We start from the raw sequence: 18,003 nt of genomic DNA on the forward strand, positions 1-18,003 counted from the left end.
CAATTTTATTTCAGAAGGTGATGACGTTTTAAGAATTTGTTGCAACTTGTGGACAAAGCCGCGGTTGATTCCCTCTCCAGCATTCCCTGGATTTTGTAATATGTCAATACATCATGTTAATGCAAGTTTTTAAAAAAGGGGAAGAGAAAGCAAAAGCTCCCTTCCTTTTTAAGTATGAGTAATCTATCCAAATCCTACTGAGACACACAAAGGAACGCCGGCAATTTTCCCTTTCATAAAATGCGGACTTTCTTTAAATACTTCCTCCCTACATTTTCAAAGCGGGGCTGTATGAAATGAAGGGGAAATGACACCCTTCCCCATTGAAAAGGAGATTATGTAAAACTGCCTGGAGAAGCCAGCCGTGTTAATGCAAATACAAGTATGATCTTATTCATAAGTTGCCATTGTGCTGGCAGAACATGCCTCGGCTCCGTGTGTCCACCTCCAGCTCTGGGTGAAGAGGAAAACCCTTTTCTTTCAGGAGCTGCGCTGCCCCCGGTTTGCAAATAAATATGAAACCCCAAAGATCACTTTAAAGGAGTGGAGGGCTCGGTTTGCCATTGTGCTGAGCACTCGATGGCACTTGAAGTTAATGAGAGCAGCCAGCAGCCCTGACAATGAGGCAGGGAGAGGATTTCGTGTGCCCAAAGGTGCTGGGGACGCTCAGGGCTCCTTCCCTGCTCCTGTGCTGGCAGCCAGAGCACTGAGGGACAGCCTGGCCCTAGGAAGGGTTTGGGAAAGTCAAACCCCACAGATTGCACTGGACAAAGCACTGAGTGGGGATAGCAGGGCCCCAGGAAGGGTTTGAAAAAGTCAAACCCATTGATTGCATTGGGGACAGCATTGAGTGGGGCTGCCCAGCCCTAGGAAAGGTTTGGAAAAGTCAAACCCACTGATTTCATTGACACAGCCCCTCCTCATGCAGCTGTAAAGTGCAGGTGGTTCCCAGCCTCTCCCAATACCCTCAGCTGCAGGATTCCCTGAATTGGTGCCTTATGAAAAAGATTAAAATCATGGACTCATTGATGTTGGACAAACCTCTGAGATCACCAAGCCCAGCCTTAATTCATATCCTAGGCCAGGAATGTGGGATGAAACAATAAATTCACTCCAGACCAAATGCAAGACCAAGTGATGCCTCAGAGGAAAACAAAGAAGGAAAAGCTCTCATTGCAAAGCTCTGAAGTCCAATCAAAGGTGGTTGAAAAATCCAAGATATAGGTACTTGAGTTTGGCCTTTTGGAAGGAAAGAATATTGCATGGAATAAAGGAAGGTGGGATGCCCTCAGCCACCAAAAGGACAATAAATAGAACATGGTTGGAGGAGCTGCACTCCTGCAAACAAACCCAGAACGTGACCCTGCCTTGCCCAAAGTGCCCCTTGAGGCATTTTATCCCTCTGTGTGAACCAAAAAAGCCAATCCTGGTGCATTTTTAAATTTACTTCACATGGGAGCTGAGCCTCCTTCTCCTGTCCCCACTTTCCACTCCTCTCTGCTTCCCATGGAAAATTTGTGCGGTGTGAGGAAGCCCAAGGCCTTGGCTGTGTGTATTTAACTTTGGGCTGCTAAACGAGGGCTAATTAATCTTCATTATGAGTGGCTTTTGAAATGGATGCCTCCACTGAGCGCCCTTCCTGTGCAGCCCCAGTCCAGAGGAGTTTCTGGCGCAGCCTGGAGGACCCTGGGGTCTTCTCAGAGCAAAGGCTGCTCAGTATTTGATGGAGAAATGATTAAATAACTCTTCCTACCCCATTCCAGTTGTGTATGGCAGCTGGCACCAGTCAAACTGTATTTATTTGTTTGCTGGCTAAAGGTGGAAAATGACCAGGCTAACCCAAAAAATCCTCATTTTTAAATTATCCGTATTTCTCCAAAGCAGAAAAGTTTGATTCCACCAAAAGTTTCATTCCCTTATTTTAAAATAAAAGAAATATGAGATCATTTGGTAGGAAAAAAAATCTACCTGTTTTAACTCCTGGGGGGTTAGTTTTGGTAATAAATAACCAAAACTTGAGATATTAGTTTAAATAAATGGGGTTTTTAAAAATAATATATAAAAAAAAAAAAACAACAGGAATTTGCTGTTTGCATCCCAGCAATCTGAGTTAGTTTTAAGAAAACATTTAAACTAAAGGTTTTCTAAGCTACAAGAAACCAAAATTTAATGTATTTTAGCAGTGGCAGTGCAAAGACCTTCAGATCCTGCTTGGTTCAGCAGCCAGAGCCCAAACCCAACCCTGTGGTTGAAGGTTTGGCCTTTTATAAATATTTAAAACATCACAAACCCCAATGGTGGAAATTCTGATTTCCAGGCTTTTAATTACTTTGCTTTTTAGCTCCGTTTCCATTGGATAGAAGCACATTAGATCATTGCCCAAAATCTTTATCTGAGGGGCCACATTTCCAAATGTTTCTCCACTACAAACATGCCATGCATCAACACCCCAAAAAAAGAGGTGATGTGAGGAGAAACCAACCAAATTCAGGGATTTGCTCTTTTTTATTTACTATTTTGACAGAATCAAGGGAGGGAAAAAGAAAGTTAACTTCCTCTCCTCCTCCTCCCAAGCCAGTTTCATTCTTTAATCTCTCCAAAGAATTATTAAATCTTTTAAAAGATCAAACACCGGGATCCTTCACAAAGGTTGTCACAATGAATTCATTTGCAGAGCTTTCATCCCTCCCTCCCCACTGTGCTGAAATAATGTTGAGTATTTTTCCCTGTCTCCCTGGCTTGCTGCAAAGATCCAGAGGTTGCTGCAAGGACTCCATTTCCCACTTTTTTTAATCCCACCTGGCACTGAAATATCCTCAGGAATTAAAAAAAAAATGCAGGTGGTGGGACCTTGATGTGGGTGTGCTGTCCAAAAATGAGCTCAGAAAAGGAGATTTTTCAAAAAGAGATTGGTGACAGTGCAGGGCAGGGAAAGGGAAGAGCAGAAAAAGGGAGGAGAATCCCCAAAAAGGGAGCATAAACCCCAAAACCAAAGGGTAACCCCAAAAAGGGAAAGGGATCCCCAAAAAGGGAGCATAAACCCAAAAACAGAGGTTAATCCCCAAAAAGGGAAGGGGATCCCCAAAAAGGGAAGGGGATCCCCAAAAAGGGAAAGGGATCCCCAAAAAGGGAGCATAAACCCAAAAACAGAGGTTAATCCCCAAAACCAGAGGGCAATCCCCAAAAAGGGAAGGGGATCCCCAAAAACAGAGGTTAATCCCCAAAAAGGGAAGGGGATCCCCAAAAACAGAGGTTAATCCCCAAAAAGGGAGCATGATCCCTAAAAAGAGAGCATAAACCCCAAAAACACAGGTTAATCCCCAAAAAGGGAAGGGGATCCCCAAAAAGGGAGCATAAACCCCAAAACCAAAGGGTAATCCCCAAAAAAGGACCAAAAGGAAAATCCCCAAAAAGGGAGCATACAGGGAAACCCCAAAACAGGGGGGAATCCCAAAAAGGGAAGGGAAAACAGAGGTTAATCCCCAAAAAGGGAAAGGGATCCCCAAAAAGAGAGCATAAACCCCAAAAACAGAGGTTAATCCCCAAAAAGGGAAAGGGATCCCCAAAAAGGGAACATAAACCCCAAAACCAAAGGGTAATCCCCAAAACCAAAGGGTAATCCCCAAAAACTGAGGGCAATCCCCAAAATTTCCATTTTTTTCGGAGTGCTGCTCTTGGTTTAAGAGAGCAGATCTGATTTTATTGCTTGGTAGCCCAATTAGAACCAATCAGGGCTGTGCAGAAAATCAAATTTCTTTGGCTTAATTGGAGATATCTCAATTAACAAACACACACGGCACAAAACACAACCAAACACCACAGATTTCTGGAAGTAACCACGAAAATCCAATTAAAAAATCCACAGATTTCTGGAAATTACTACAAAAATCCAAGAAACAAATCCAATAAAAAATCCACAGATTTCTAGAAATAACTAAAAAAATCCAATTAAAAGTCCATAGATTTCTAGAATTACTACAAAAATCCAAGAAAAAATCCACAGATTTCTGGAAATACCCACAAAATTCCAAGAAAAGGAACAACCTTGTTGTCTAATAACCACACCAACAAATTCATCCACTGCTGGCTTGATTAAATTGCCACTTTAACAATGCTTATTATTAATTTCATGAGGCCATTTCATGGAAATCTTGATTTCTTGTGTCTCTACCCTTAGAAAACATTGATTTTATCATGACCCCAGAGGCTTTGCTTCCCCAGAGGTGAATTTGCTCAGGAACTGCACCTCAATTGGGAGATTAAAAGTGATTTTTTTCCTAAATTTTTCAGCTGATAGTGAAGAATGGAAATGTGAGAGGCAACAGCTCCCACAAAATCCTGGAGTCACAGAAACGCTGCTTGGGAATCAATCTCCTTTGGCTGCTAAGTCAATTTTTCAGTCAAAATTTAGAACACAACAGCTCCTAAATGATAATTTTTTACTGATTTTCTACAGGACCCCAGAGCAGGAGGATCAGAAAACCCAACCAGGTGATTTTTCCAGCCAAACCGTGGAAATTGAGCTTTTCCCCAGCTCCTTTCCTGCCCAGACCCCAGCGCTCTGCTCTCCCTGTCCCAGAGTTGGATGGGGATGGGGTTTGGCTGTTTTTCCCGGGATTTTTTGCTGTTTTTCCCGGGATTTTTGCTGTTTTTTCCCTGGATTTTTTGCTGGTTTTCCCTGGATTTTTTGCTGCTTTTCCCTGGGATTTTTGCTGCTTTTCCCGGGATTTTTTGCTGGTTTTTCCCGGGATTTTTTGCTGTTTTTCCCTGGATTTTTTGCTGCTTTTCCCTGGATTTTTTGCTGTTTTTCCCGGGATTTTTGCTGCTTTTCCCTGGATTTTTTGCTGTTTTTCCCTGGATTTTTGCTGCTTTTCCCTGGATTTTTTGCTGGTTTTCCCTGGATTTTTTGCTGTTTTCCCTGGATTTTTTGCTGGTTTTCCCGGGATTTTTTGCTGGTTTTCCCTGGATTTTTTGCTGTTTTTTCCCGGGATTTTTTGCTGGTTTTCCCTGGATTTTTTGCTGTTTTCCCTGGGATTTTTGCTGGTTTTCCCCGGGATTTTTGCTGCTTTTCCCTGGATTTTTGCTGTTTTTCCCGGGATTTTTTGCTGCTTTTCCCTGGATTTTTTGCTGCTTTTCCCTGGATTTTTTGCTGGTTTTCCCTGGGATTTTTGCTGCTTTTCCCTGGGTTTTTTGCTGGTTTTCCCTGGATTTTTTGCTGGTTTTTCCCGGGATTTTTTGCTGGTTTTCCCGGGATTTTTGCTGGTTTTCCCAGGATTTTTTTGCTGTTTTTCCTGGGATTTTTTGCTGTTTTCCCTGGGATTTTTGCTGGTTTTCCCTGGATTTTTTGCTGGTTTTTCCCTGGATTTTTTGCTGGTTTTCCCTGGATTTTTTGCTGTTTTCCCTGGATTTTTTGCTGGTTTTCCCGGGATTTTTTACTGCTTTTCCCTGGATTTTTTGCTGCTTTTCCCAGGATTTTTGCAGCTCCCAGCAGCTGTGGGCACTGTTTGCTGCCCACCATCTGCCCAGGCTGGATCTGCTCCCTCTCACGCTGAGCCTGAGCAAAGACCTCGCTCCAAGCTGGGGAAATTTGGCATTTCCAGCCCAGGGACCTTGGGAGGACAAACAGCTCCTGGTTCTGTCCGTGCAGGTCCAATCTCAAAGCCAACACACAAAAGTTTCTGATTTTTAAAATTTTTTTACAGCCTTGCTTCAGCTGAAGGTAAATAAAGAAGTTTTTGAGGTGTGTTGTGCTCACAGGGAGCTCAAATCTTGTTGTTTGTCATCCCCATCCCCTGCTTCCCTGGCATTCCCATCTGCATTCAAAATATATAAAAAAATAATTCAATATATCCAAAATATCCTTTTTTTGCTGAATTTTCACTTGGAAAAAAATAATCACCAAGGGCAAGAGCTGAATTATAGCATTGGGACACATAAGAATTAATATTATAGGACATTATATTATTATATAAGAATGCATTATATGACATTATATTATTGAATATTGAATATATATACTCAGTATTGAATATATATACTCAGTATTGAATATATATATTAAATATATATATTCAATATATATATTCAATATATATATTGAATATATATATTCAATATATATATTGAATGTATATATATTGAATATGACACATTATATTATTTAATATAAGAATTCATTATTAGACATATTACTGAGTATTGAATATATATTGAGTATAAGGCACTATATTATTATATAGGAATTCATTATAAGACATTATATTATTTAATATTGGATATATATATTCAATATTAAATATATATTGACTATAAGGCTTTATTATGTAATATGAGAATTCATTATAAAACATGAAATTATTATAGATAATATTGAATATTTAAATTGAACATGAGATATTAAATTATTATATAAGAATTCATTATATTACTGAATATTGGATATATATTCAATGTTGGATACATATTGACATAAGACATTATATTATTATATAAGAACTCATAAGACATATTATTGAATATTGGATATATATATTCAATATTGAATATATATTGAATATAAAACATTATTATATGAAATGAGAATTCATTATAAGACATACTATTGAATATTGGACATATATTCAATATTGAATATTTATACATTCAATATTGAATATATATTGAATATAAGACATTATTATATAAGAACTCATTATAAGACATATTATTAAATATATATATTGAATACTGAAGGAGATACCCAATCTAAAGCAGGAAGGAAGTGAACCAATCAAAGGTGGCAACAATAAAAATTGGAGAAAAGTGAAATGTTGGTGTTTTAAGGAAAGTTAAGGTGAATAAAACTCCCATTTCTTTTTAAAGAGCAGTGAGTTTTTCCCTCACAGGAAGATGAGCATGGATCTCATCATCACTTTTCTCCCTAAAACCCTTTAACTTTACACCTAACACTGATTTTGGGAGCTGGAAGAGCTTTGAAAGCAGCAGAATTTGAGGGAACTCTGAGTTCAGCTCCAAACTCATCCTCACAGAGCCCCAGCCAGCCAAAGGAGCCTTGGGACTGATTTCCCTCCCTGCTCAAGCATCCCCAGAATTTGGGACCCTGACAGAAATCAGCTGCAGGCACCCGGCAAATTGGATGTGATGCTGCAGAACTGGAACTTCAGGTTGCAATTCCCATCCCTTTAAGGGCTGGTTCCAATTTTGTTAAATTAATTTTAGCACTTTTTTTGTCCCTCCCTTTTTTTTTTTTTTCCCCCCTTCCTAATCCTGGTGCTGTAATGAGGCTGGGATGGGATATTTATGGATTATGTAATATGTGCTGATATTTGAGGTTTCATACATTATCTGGCCAGGATTAAGGTTAATTAAGAGACTGCAAAAAGAGGAAAGAAAGGAAAGCGATGAGAATTTAAATGCCTTTAAAAAAAAAAAAAATCACATTTTCACTGCTACATCCCACCCTCAATTCTGATTAAACAGTGATTTTACTATTGATGAACGGTGGAATTAAAGCCTAGAGATTGCTGCGCCCTCCTTGCAGACAAAGGGGAAAAAAATAAATAAATTAGGAAAGTTCTTTTCCCTGCCCTTCCCAGGTGCAGGCAGCAGCTGCAAACCCAATGCCACAAAACCCAGGCCAGCTTTGCCTCCTCCAAGGTGCAGAATCGCCATCCATCACCCAGGCTGGCAGCCTGGGCAGGGCTGAGGCTCTGCAGGTACCCAGACCTCATCCAGAACTGCCTGGGGGAGCAGCCAGCTGCTCCAGAGGGGCAAACCCAGCCCTTCCCAGCTGAAAATCCCAGTGCTTCAACCCCTGAATGGACTCAAATGGTCCAGGATCAATAAATCTGATGGATTGGTACCAATTTCCCTGGCTGTGTTTAGACTGGACCAATCCTACAGGAATTATTAACAACAACAAGGTGATAAAATCACTCTTTTTGGGGAAAAAAAACCAAAAAACACTCAGAGAGAGGTGAGTGGTGACCCCAAAACTGACTCAGTGACCTCTCCATCTGAAAATTCCAATGTTTCAACCCCAAAATTGACTCAAATAGGTCCAGAAGTGTTGTAGGATCAAGAAATTTGATGTATTGGTACCAATTTCCCTGGCTGTGTTCAGACTGGACCAATCCTACAGGAATTATTAACAACAACAAGGTGATAAAATCACTATTTTTGGGGAAAAAAAACCAAAAAACACTCAGAGAGAGGTGAATGGTGACCCCAAAACCTGACACAGTGACCTCTCCATCTGAAAATTCCAGTTTCAATCCCAGAATTGACTCAAATGATCCAGGATCAATAAATCTGATGGATTGGTACCAGTTTTCCTGGCTGTGCTCAGACTGGACCAATCCTACAGGAATTTTTAACAACAACAAGGTGATAAAATCACTCTATTTTGGGGAAAAAGCACCCCCAGAGAGGTGGGTGCTGACCCCAAAACCTGACACAGTGACCTCTCCATCTGAAAATTCCAGTTTCAATCCCAGAATTGACTCAAATGGTCCAAGACCAAGAAATTTGGTGTATTGGTACCAATTTCCCTGGCTGTGCTCAGACTGGACCAATGCTACAGGAATGAGCAATAACAACAAGGTGATAAAATCACAATTTTTGGGGAAAAAGCACTCACAGAGAGGTAGAAGGTGACCCCAAAACCTGACACAGTGACATCTCCATCTGAAAATTCCAGTGCTTCAATCCCAGAATTGACTCAAACAGTCCAGGACCAAGAAATTGCTGTATTGGTGCCAATTTCCCTGGCTGTGCTCAGACTGGACCAATCCTACAGGAATTTTTAACAACAGCAAGGTGATAAAATCACTCTTTTGGGGAAAAAAAACACCCACAGAAGGGTGGATAGTGACCCCAAAACCTGACACAGTGACCTCTCCATCTGAAAATTCCAGTTTCAATCCCAGAATTGACTCAAATGGTCCAGGACCAAGAAATTTGGTGTATTGGTACCAATTTCCCTGGCTGTGCTCAGACTGGACCAATGCTACAGGAATTATTAACAACAAGAAGGTGATAAAATCACTATTTCTTGGGAAAAAAACCCAAAAAACACTCAGAGAGAGGTGAATGGTGACCCCAAAACCTGACACAGTGACCTCTCCATCTGAAAATTCCAGTGCTTCTATTCCAGAATTTCCCAGTTTCCCTGGCTGAGCTCAGACTGGACCAATCCTACAGGAATTATTAACAACAACAAGGTGATAAAATCACAATTTTTGGGGGAAAAGCACCCCCAGAGAGGTAGAAGGTGACCCCAAAACCTGACACAGTGACATCTCCATCTGAAAATTCCAGTTTCAATCCCAGAATTGACTCAAATGATCCAGGATCAATAAATCTGATGTATTGGTACCAATTTCCCTGGCTGTGTTTAGACTGGACCAATCCTACAGGAATTTTTAACAACAACAAGGTGATAAAATCACTCTATTTTGGGGAAAAAGCACCCCCAGAGAGGTGGGTGCTGACCCCAAAACCTGACACGGTGACCTCTCCATCTGAAAATTCCAGTGCTTCAATCCCAGAATGGACTCAAATGGTCCAAGACCAAGAAATTTGGTGTATTGGTACCAATTTCTCTGGCTGTGTTCAGATTGGACCAATTCTACAGGAATTATTAACAACAACAAGGTGATAAAATCACTATTTTTGGGAAAAGAAAAAAACCCACTCAGAGAGAGGTGAGTGGTGACCCCAAAACCTGACACAGTGACCTCTCCATCTGAAAATTCCAGTTTCAATCCCAGAATTGACTCAAACAGTCCAGGACCAAGAAATTTCATGTATTGGTACCAATTTCCCTGGCTGTGCTCAGACTGGACCAATCCTACAGGAATTAGCAATAACAACAAGGTGATAAATTTACCCCTTTTTGGGGACAAAACACCCCATAAGAGGTGAATGGTGACCCCAAAACCTGACTCAGTGACCTCTCCATCTGAAAATTCCAGTTTCAATCCCAGAATTGACTCAAATGGTCCAAGACCAAGAAATTTGGTGTATTGGTACCAATTTCCCTGGCTGTGTTCAGACTGGACCAATTCTACAGGAATTATTAACAACAAGAAGGTGATAAAATCACTCTTTTTGGGAAAAAAAAAAACACTCAGAGAGAGGTGAATGGTGACCCCAAAACCTGACACAGTGACATCTCCATCTGAAAATTCCAGTGCTTCAATCCCAGAATTGACTCAAATGGTCCAGGATCAATAAATCTGATGGATTGGTACCAGTTTTCCTGGCTGTGTTTAGACTGGACCAATCCTACAGGAATTATTAACAACAACAAGGTGATAAAATCACTATTTTTGGGGAAAAAAAACCACTCAGAGAGAGGTGAGTGGTGACCCCAAAAGCTGACACAGTGACCTCTCCATCTGAAAATTCCAGTGCTTCAATCCCAGAATGGACTCAAATGGTCCAGGACCAAGAAATTTGATGTATTGGTACCAATTTCCCTGGCTGTGCTCAGACTGGACCAATTCTACAGGAATTATTAACAACAACAAGGTGATAAAATCACTCTTCTGGGGAAAAAAAAAAAAAAAAAACTACTGAGAGAGGTGAGTGGTGACCCCAAAACCTGACTCAGTGACCTCTCCATCTGAAAATTAAAATGCGTCAATCCCAGAATTTCCCAGTTTCCCTGGCTGAGCTCACACTGGACCAGTCCTACAGGAATTCGGAATTATCATCATCACCAACAACAAGGTGATAAAATCGCTATTTTTGGGGAATAAATACCCCCAGAAAGATGGGTGGTCACCCCAAAACCCGGCACAGTGACACCATGGATGGAACACCCACCCTGAGTTTCATCTTCACCCATCCTGACCCTTAAAAAGGCTTTAAAAAAACCCCTAAAATCATGGATTAACCTTGGAAAAGATGCCTAAAATCAAGTCCAACCACATCCACACATTTTTAACCCTTCCAGTGCTGGTGGCTCCACCACTCCCATTCCAATGCTTCCCAACCCTTACCATGAAAATATTTACAAATACCCTAAAACCTAATATCCTAATACACCATAATATCCTAATATTTGTCCTAATATCTGCTCTAAACCTCTCCTGGGAGTTTTCCAGGCAAAGTTTTCCATGCTGTGGGTGCCAGGAAGGAATTCAGGAGATGGGGAAAGGTGGATTTTGCCCAGGCCAGGGAAGGAGCAGCATCCTGGGCTCTGCTCCTGCTCTCTGGGTGTTTTATTATTTCCAGGGGCTGCTTAATGCAAAATGCAAAAAGCTGTCCCAAATCCATGCATTTATTGTTAATGGCACTTGAAGTCAAAAGCAGCCTGATTCATTTAGTGGGGAATAATCATTTAGTGTATTAGCTAATCTATTTATCAATATCAAGTCAATTATTGCGAGGCATGGAGAGGGGCTGGTAATTACACAATGTAAACAGAAAGGATGGGCTGGGGGAGTAATTCTATTTACTCATCATTCCAAATATTGGAAAACAGTGGCTGCAGAGCACAGGGCCCACCTTAAAGAAACAGGAGCATAAAATTCTCTCCAAATGAGGATTTTTTGATCAATATTTTAACTATTAAAATATTTAGATTTGTGGCATTTTTTTTAAATATTACTGCCTGTGTGAGCATTAAAAAAATAAGAAGTAGCTATAAATATCAACTAGAATTCTGAATATCCCATAGTTTACATCCTTGAATTCAAAATTCATCCCCGTTTCTATAATCTAGAATAGAAATTATCCCCAGATATTTTCATCTGCGTGTTCACAAGGATGACCAAGCAAAACTCATCTTTGTGCAGAAGCAGAGATAAAACCACCAAAATAATGCATGGGTAGGCTAAAAATTCACAAGAATATCGATTCTAATTGCCATCAGCCAAGTGAAGAAGTAGAATAAATCTAATCAGATTTCATGATTCTTTTAATTTAATCATTTATATTTAAGAATTTCCCTTAGAGTTGTGGTGTGAAATATTTGTTGTGTTGCAAAAAATTAAGTGTCAGTAATTGCTGCAGTCTCTGAAGGGCCCTGCCCTTGATATTTGGACACAGAATAAACCCAATAAAATTTTGGTATTTCCATATTTTAAGTCCCAATCCACCAAACTGAGCAGTGTTGCAGGCTTGGTTTGGATTTTTTTTTTAAATATCTGAATCTGATAATTTCACTTCTTAATCCAGTCCCACGTCTACCTTCCTGATAGCTATTTACAGAGTAAATCAATATATGATAAATGAATATATATATGATTTATTTCATCAATATTTATCAATATTAACAAATAATTTATTTAATCAATATTAAAGCTCCCAAGAAGTGCAATTTTCTGATTTCCAATCATTTGTAGCATCGTATTGAGGCTTCCAAATTCCAAACAGAGAGGGAATTTGGCCTTAACCTTTTAAAAAGTGATCTGCAGTAAGAATAGCCCAACATTCGAGTGCACTCAATTTTTAATGGAGTTATAACAAAAAAACCCAATCTATTCATAATTTTTATGGCTTCAGCACTCCAATTTCTCTTTCCTTCTGCTCCCTTGCCATACATAATAAATAACTATGGAGAATAATAAAATATATCATATTTATTGTATATAAAATATAAATAATATATATAAGCATAAAATATATTATATATTATATATTATATATTATATATTATATATTATATATTATATATTATATATTATATATTATATATTATATATTATATATTATATATGTTATATGTTATATATAAATAATATATGTAAGCATAAAATATATAATCTATATTATATATAAAATACAAATAATATATATAATCAATGTCACAGACTATGTGATGCCACAGATTAATTTGGCTTGGCGGATATAATCAAATATGGAGAAAACAGTCACCAAGCCACCTGAATAAATCAATAAATAATTGATTTAATCAATTAAAATCAATATTTGATTTAATAAAATCAAATACTGGGACAAATCTTTGTCACCTAATATTGGGACAAACCATAACTGGCTAATCCTCGAATAATGTGAGGATCTGACTCTTGCATTGTTATTTTTTTCCTTTCTGGTTGGTTTTTTTAATTGAAAAAAAACCCAAATTTGGGGGTAAATCTGCACAGAACAGCATTTTACACATGGTGAAACAGCAAGAGAAGATTTGGCACAAAATTCCTAAATCCCTGCACCATTATTTAAAAAAAAAATAAAAATTAAAGTTGGCAAAATCTTGAAAAAAAACCCAATTTTCTCTTTCTATCTCAGCATCATCCAGAGGTAGAAAGGGGAAAATTTCACAGCAGGCAGAGAAATCACCTCAAAATTGAAATGGGAATGAACCAGTGGCTCCTGTCACCCCTCCAACCCAAATGTCACCAGAACAAATTTCCAGAAATACCAGAACACAACCGAGGGCGCCAAGGGATGAACCTTGAAGATTTAATTTCATTATTTTAACTTTGCCCTTTCCAATGGTCACAAAAGTGGAATTGAGGTGATTTTCAAAGAAAGAAAAAAAAAAATGAGATTCTGTGCAAAAAAAAAAATGGTGGGAAAAAAGAGATTTTTTTTTTTGCCTCAATTCTCCCTTAAATCTTCATCGTCCTCCTGGCAGGGCTGAGGTGAAATGGGGATTTAATCAAAAATTCCCAATTCATGGGGGAATTTCGTCCAAAAATCCCAATCCCTGTGGGGATTTCATCCAAAAGTCCCAATCCATGGGGGGATTTCATCCAAAAGTCCCAATCCATGGGGGAATTCATGCAAAAACCCAACCCATGAGGGGATTTTATAAAAAAATCCCAATGAACGGCGGGATTTAATCAAAAATCCCAATCCATGAGGGGATTTCATCCAAAAATCCCAATCCATGTGGGGTTTTTCTCAAAAATCCCAATCCATGTGGGGATTTCATCAAAAATCCCAGTCCCTGTGGGGATTTCATGCAGAAATCCCAATCCACAGGGGGATTTCATCCAAAAATCCCAATCCTGTGGGGATTTCATCAAAAAATCCCTATCCATGTGGGGATTTCATCCAAAAATCCCAGTCCATGTGGGATTTTACTCAAAAATCCCAGTCCCTGTGGGGATTTTCTCAAAATCCCAATCTATGGGGATTTCATCCAAAAATCCCAGTCCTGTGGGGATTTTATCAAAAATCCCAATCCATGGGGGGATTTCATCCAAAAATCCCAATCCATGTGGGGATTTCATCCAAAAATCCCTATCCATGTGGGGTTTTTCTCAAAAATCCCAATCCATGGGGGGATTTCATCAAAAATCCCAATCCATGTGGGGATTTCATCAAAAATCCCAATCCATGTGGGGATTTCATCCAAAAATCCCAATCCATGTGGGGTTTTTCTCAAAAATCCCAATCCATGTGGGAATTTCATCCAAAAATCCCAATCCTGTGGGGATTTCATCCAAAAATCCCAATCCATGTGGGGATTTCATCCAAAAATCCCTATCCATGTGGGAATTTCATCCAAAAATCCCAATCCATGTGGGAATTTCATCCAAAAATCCCAATCCATGTGGGGATTTCATCAAAAATCCCAGTCCCTGTGGGGATTTCATGCAGAAATCCCAATCCACAGGAGGATTTAATCCAAAAATCCCAATCCATGTGGGGATTTCATCCAAAAATCCCAATCCATGTGGGGATTTCATCCAAAAATCCCAATCCTGTGGGGATTTCATCCAAAAATCCCTATCCATGTGGGGTTTTTCTCAACAATCCCAATCCATGTGGGGATTTCATCCAAAAATCCCAATCCATGTGGGGATTTCATCAAAAATCCCAGTCCCTGTGGGGATTTCATGCAGAAATCCCAATCCACAGGGGGATTTCATCCAAAAATCCCAATCCATGTGGGAATTTCATCCAAAAATCCCAATCCATGTGGGGATTTCATCCAAAAATCCCAATCCATGTGGGGTTTTTCTCAAAAATCCCAATCCATGTGGAGATTTAATAAAAAAATCAGAGAGCAGGAGATGTTGAAATGCCCGAGTCTGCCCCTCCTGCACGGAGGGGAAATGCTGGGGTTAAGAAAATAAAGTTCTCTCCCAGCAAGGCAGGCCCATAATGAACACAGCATTATTATGCAGGAGGCCTCTCGAGACAGGGCCTAAAAAATTCCACTGAAAAAGGAAACACCTGTTGGAATATTAACCAGGGCAAAGTCAGGCAAGGAGAAAGAGGAGAGGTGGCCAAGAGGTTGGAAAATCCAGGAGGAAATGTTGGAGGGGTTTTTCTTTGTTTTTTTTTTAAAGTGTGACATTGGTAATAATTGAGTTTTTTAGCACAGAAAACTGACTTTTCTTTATGCAAGGATCTAGAGGTGACAGAAAAGACAAAAAAAGTCATTATTGAGCAAATTTTCTTGGTCATTAAGAGCAGAATTTTGTTGGGCAGCCTTAAATTAATAATAATCAGGTACCTCCAGAAGCTGATGGGTTCCAGATATTGGAAACCACTTATAGCTCCTGTTTAAGAAAGAATAAAAAATAATGGTATTAAATAAAGAATATTATGAAATATTTTAAAGAAAAATTTTAAAATCTATTTTGGCCAGGGAATTTTCCTATTGAGCTGAGCTCACCATCAGGTTTTGCAAGTGTGCAAAGATTTAATGTAAAGAATAAATTCCATTTTGCTTTTGCACAATCTCCACATTCCTTGGAGAATTCCAGCATCTTCCCTTCCCCATGGCACAGTGAGTGAGAGCAGAGAGCCCTGCATCACCCTGGGCAAGGAGAATTTCACTGTGGAAAACCCTCACAAAGAAAAGAGAATTTAGAAAGGCTCAGCACAGTTTTGACCCTAAGGCTGAACCCTAAAAATAAAGAAAATAAAATTAAAATAAAAAAAATCTCACAGTTCTGATCCCAAGGCTGCACCCTAAAAATAAAATAAAAAACCCCACTGTGACCTGTGTTGCACATCCCACTGCCAGGGCTGTAAAACCCCAAAATGTAAATAATTTAAGGGCTTTATTTTGTTTTCTTTTTCCCTTTAGGAAGGTGAGCAAAACTCCTATTTTGCAATAACTGGAAGATGTATCATCAGCCAGCCCTGTCTTCAGCTGAACACCCAATTCAGGAGGATTTAACTCAGGTTTGAGAGCACTATAAAGCAAATGAGCACTTATACCATGCTAGGAAACATGATCCTTACTTGTAGTGCACTTGTAAGCATTTTATTTTTTTCCCCTCCAATACTTTTATTTTAAAGGGAATAACCTTTCTTTCCCTATAATCGCTCAAACCTCTTGTAAAAGTCCCTGCAGAGCATGAAAATGAGGAGTTGCAAAGGTTTAAATTCGAGAGATTGAGGAGGGGCTGAGCTGGAGAGCTGCAGACACGGAGGGAAGGCTGGGATGGAAAACCTGAGCTTGGGATGCCCAATCCCAGAATTTCAGCTGCAGAAATACAGAAAATAATCACAGAAAAATGAGGTTGGAAGAGACCTCTAAGATCATTGAGTCCAAGCTATGCCCTGAAACCTCAACTATAGCATCAAGTGCCATGGCCAGTCTGTTTTAAACACATCCAGAGATGGCGATTCTACCACCTACCTGGGAAGAGCATTATTATTATTATTATTATTATTATTATTATTATTATTATTATTATTATTATTATTATTATTATTATTATTATTATTATTATTATTATTAAGCTTTGTGCTTTATTATTCTTTCACTGAAAAATTTCTTCCCCATATCCAACCTACACCTTCCCCAATCACAAAAGATGCAAAGCACAAAGCTCCTCCAGCCAGGCAGCCATTTGAAGGAGGAGGAGAAGAAGAGAAAGGAGAAGGGGGGAAAATAAATAAATAAAATTAAAAAATAAATAAATAAATAAATCTCAGCCACTTACAAGGATCAGCTTAGCAAAAAAATAAAACCACAACTCCGCCACACCCAGGATGTCTGAGCGGCCGGATCGATTCTGCACAGACACAAGGAATGAGCACAGGCAGCCCCAGCCCTGCTGACAGCAAGAAAATCACAAATCCTCTGCGAGGGACCACGCTCCAAAAGAACTTTGGAGCTGCTGTTACATAACAATTGCTACGGGTTTGTTGTTGGTACCAATAAAAATCAAAATAAACCCCCCCGCCCCCCGGCTCTGCTCTCCAAGAAACCACCCCCTGCTCGAGGTATTTTACACCCGGCTCATCCCGTTCATAATGAGCTTGGCTTTATCCTGATTACCTGGAAAGCACAGCAGAGCCAGCCCGGGAATCCTTAACCCTTCCCACGCCGCCTCCAGCCCCAGCCTGCCCATGGCTTTTCCCCTTCAGGGTTCTTTTCTCCCTGGAAAATCTCGGTGGATGCTCCAGAACACGCCAGGATGGTTTTTCTGCTGTTTTCACATTGCCAGGGAGAATTTTAACAGGCACGTTTGTGCTCAGGAGAGAGCAGGAGTGGGGATGAAGGGGAGAGGCACCAACAGCAAGGGCAGCCCCAAAAGTGGTTTTAACACATCCTTAAATATCAAAATATATCCCTGGCCATGGCAGCAGGTTGGAAATCGATGATTTTTGAGGTGCCTTCCATCCCGAACCAGTGTGGGATTCTGTGATCACAAAATTCCTCTCAGCCTTTCTGTGACAATACCTTTTCTCCTCCTGGGATTAATTTATTTATTCATTCAGGAATCACCTCCCCACCATGTATTTATCAGGAATACACCCAGGAAGGGTGGGGAATTATCTCAACTGCTGCCTACAAGTCTCTGTTTTCGCATTAAAAAAAGCCCAAACCTGGATAAAACACAATTTTATGTTTCTCTAAGTAGTTGAAATCACTAAAACTTCAATTGGAAGTTATGTGGGGAAAAAAAAAAATTAATAATCCTCTGCAAGGTACCACACTCCAAAAGAACTTTGGAGGTGCTATTACATAACAATTGCAATAGGTTTATTATTGGTACCAATAATAATAAAAATAAATTTGACACGGGCAAGACAGTGGCTTGGTGGCATTTCCATAGC

General features: G+C 39.6%; 1 long non-coding RNA gene across 1 annotated transcript in view; it reads right to left on the reverse strand.

Annotated features, from left to right (window-relative positions):
• Window positions 1-17,560, reverse strand: part of LOC135457432 (uncharacterized) — a 33,613-nt gene extending 16,053 nt beyond the window's left edge. Inside the window, exon 1 of the long non-coding RNA XR_010442728.1 lies at window positions 17,222-17,560. This is a non-coding gene — a long non-coding RNA (uncharacterized LOC135457432). The remainder of the gene's footprint in view (window positions 1-17,221) is intronic.
• Between the last annotated feature and the right edge of the window lie 443 nt (window positions 17,561-18,003).

This window comes from Zonotrichia leucophrys, chromosome 24, assembly GCF_028769735.1.
Source record: "Zonotrichia leucophrys gambelii isolate GWCS_2022_RI chromosome 24, RI_Zleu_2.0, whole genome shotgun sequence".
Classification (NCBI taxonomy): Eukaryota; Metazoa; Chordata; class Aves; order Passeriformes; family Passerellidae; genus Zonotrichia; species Zonotrichia leucophrys.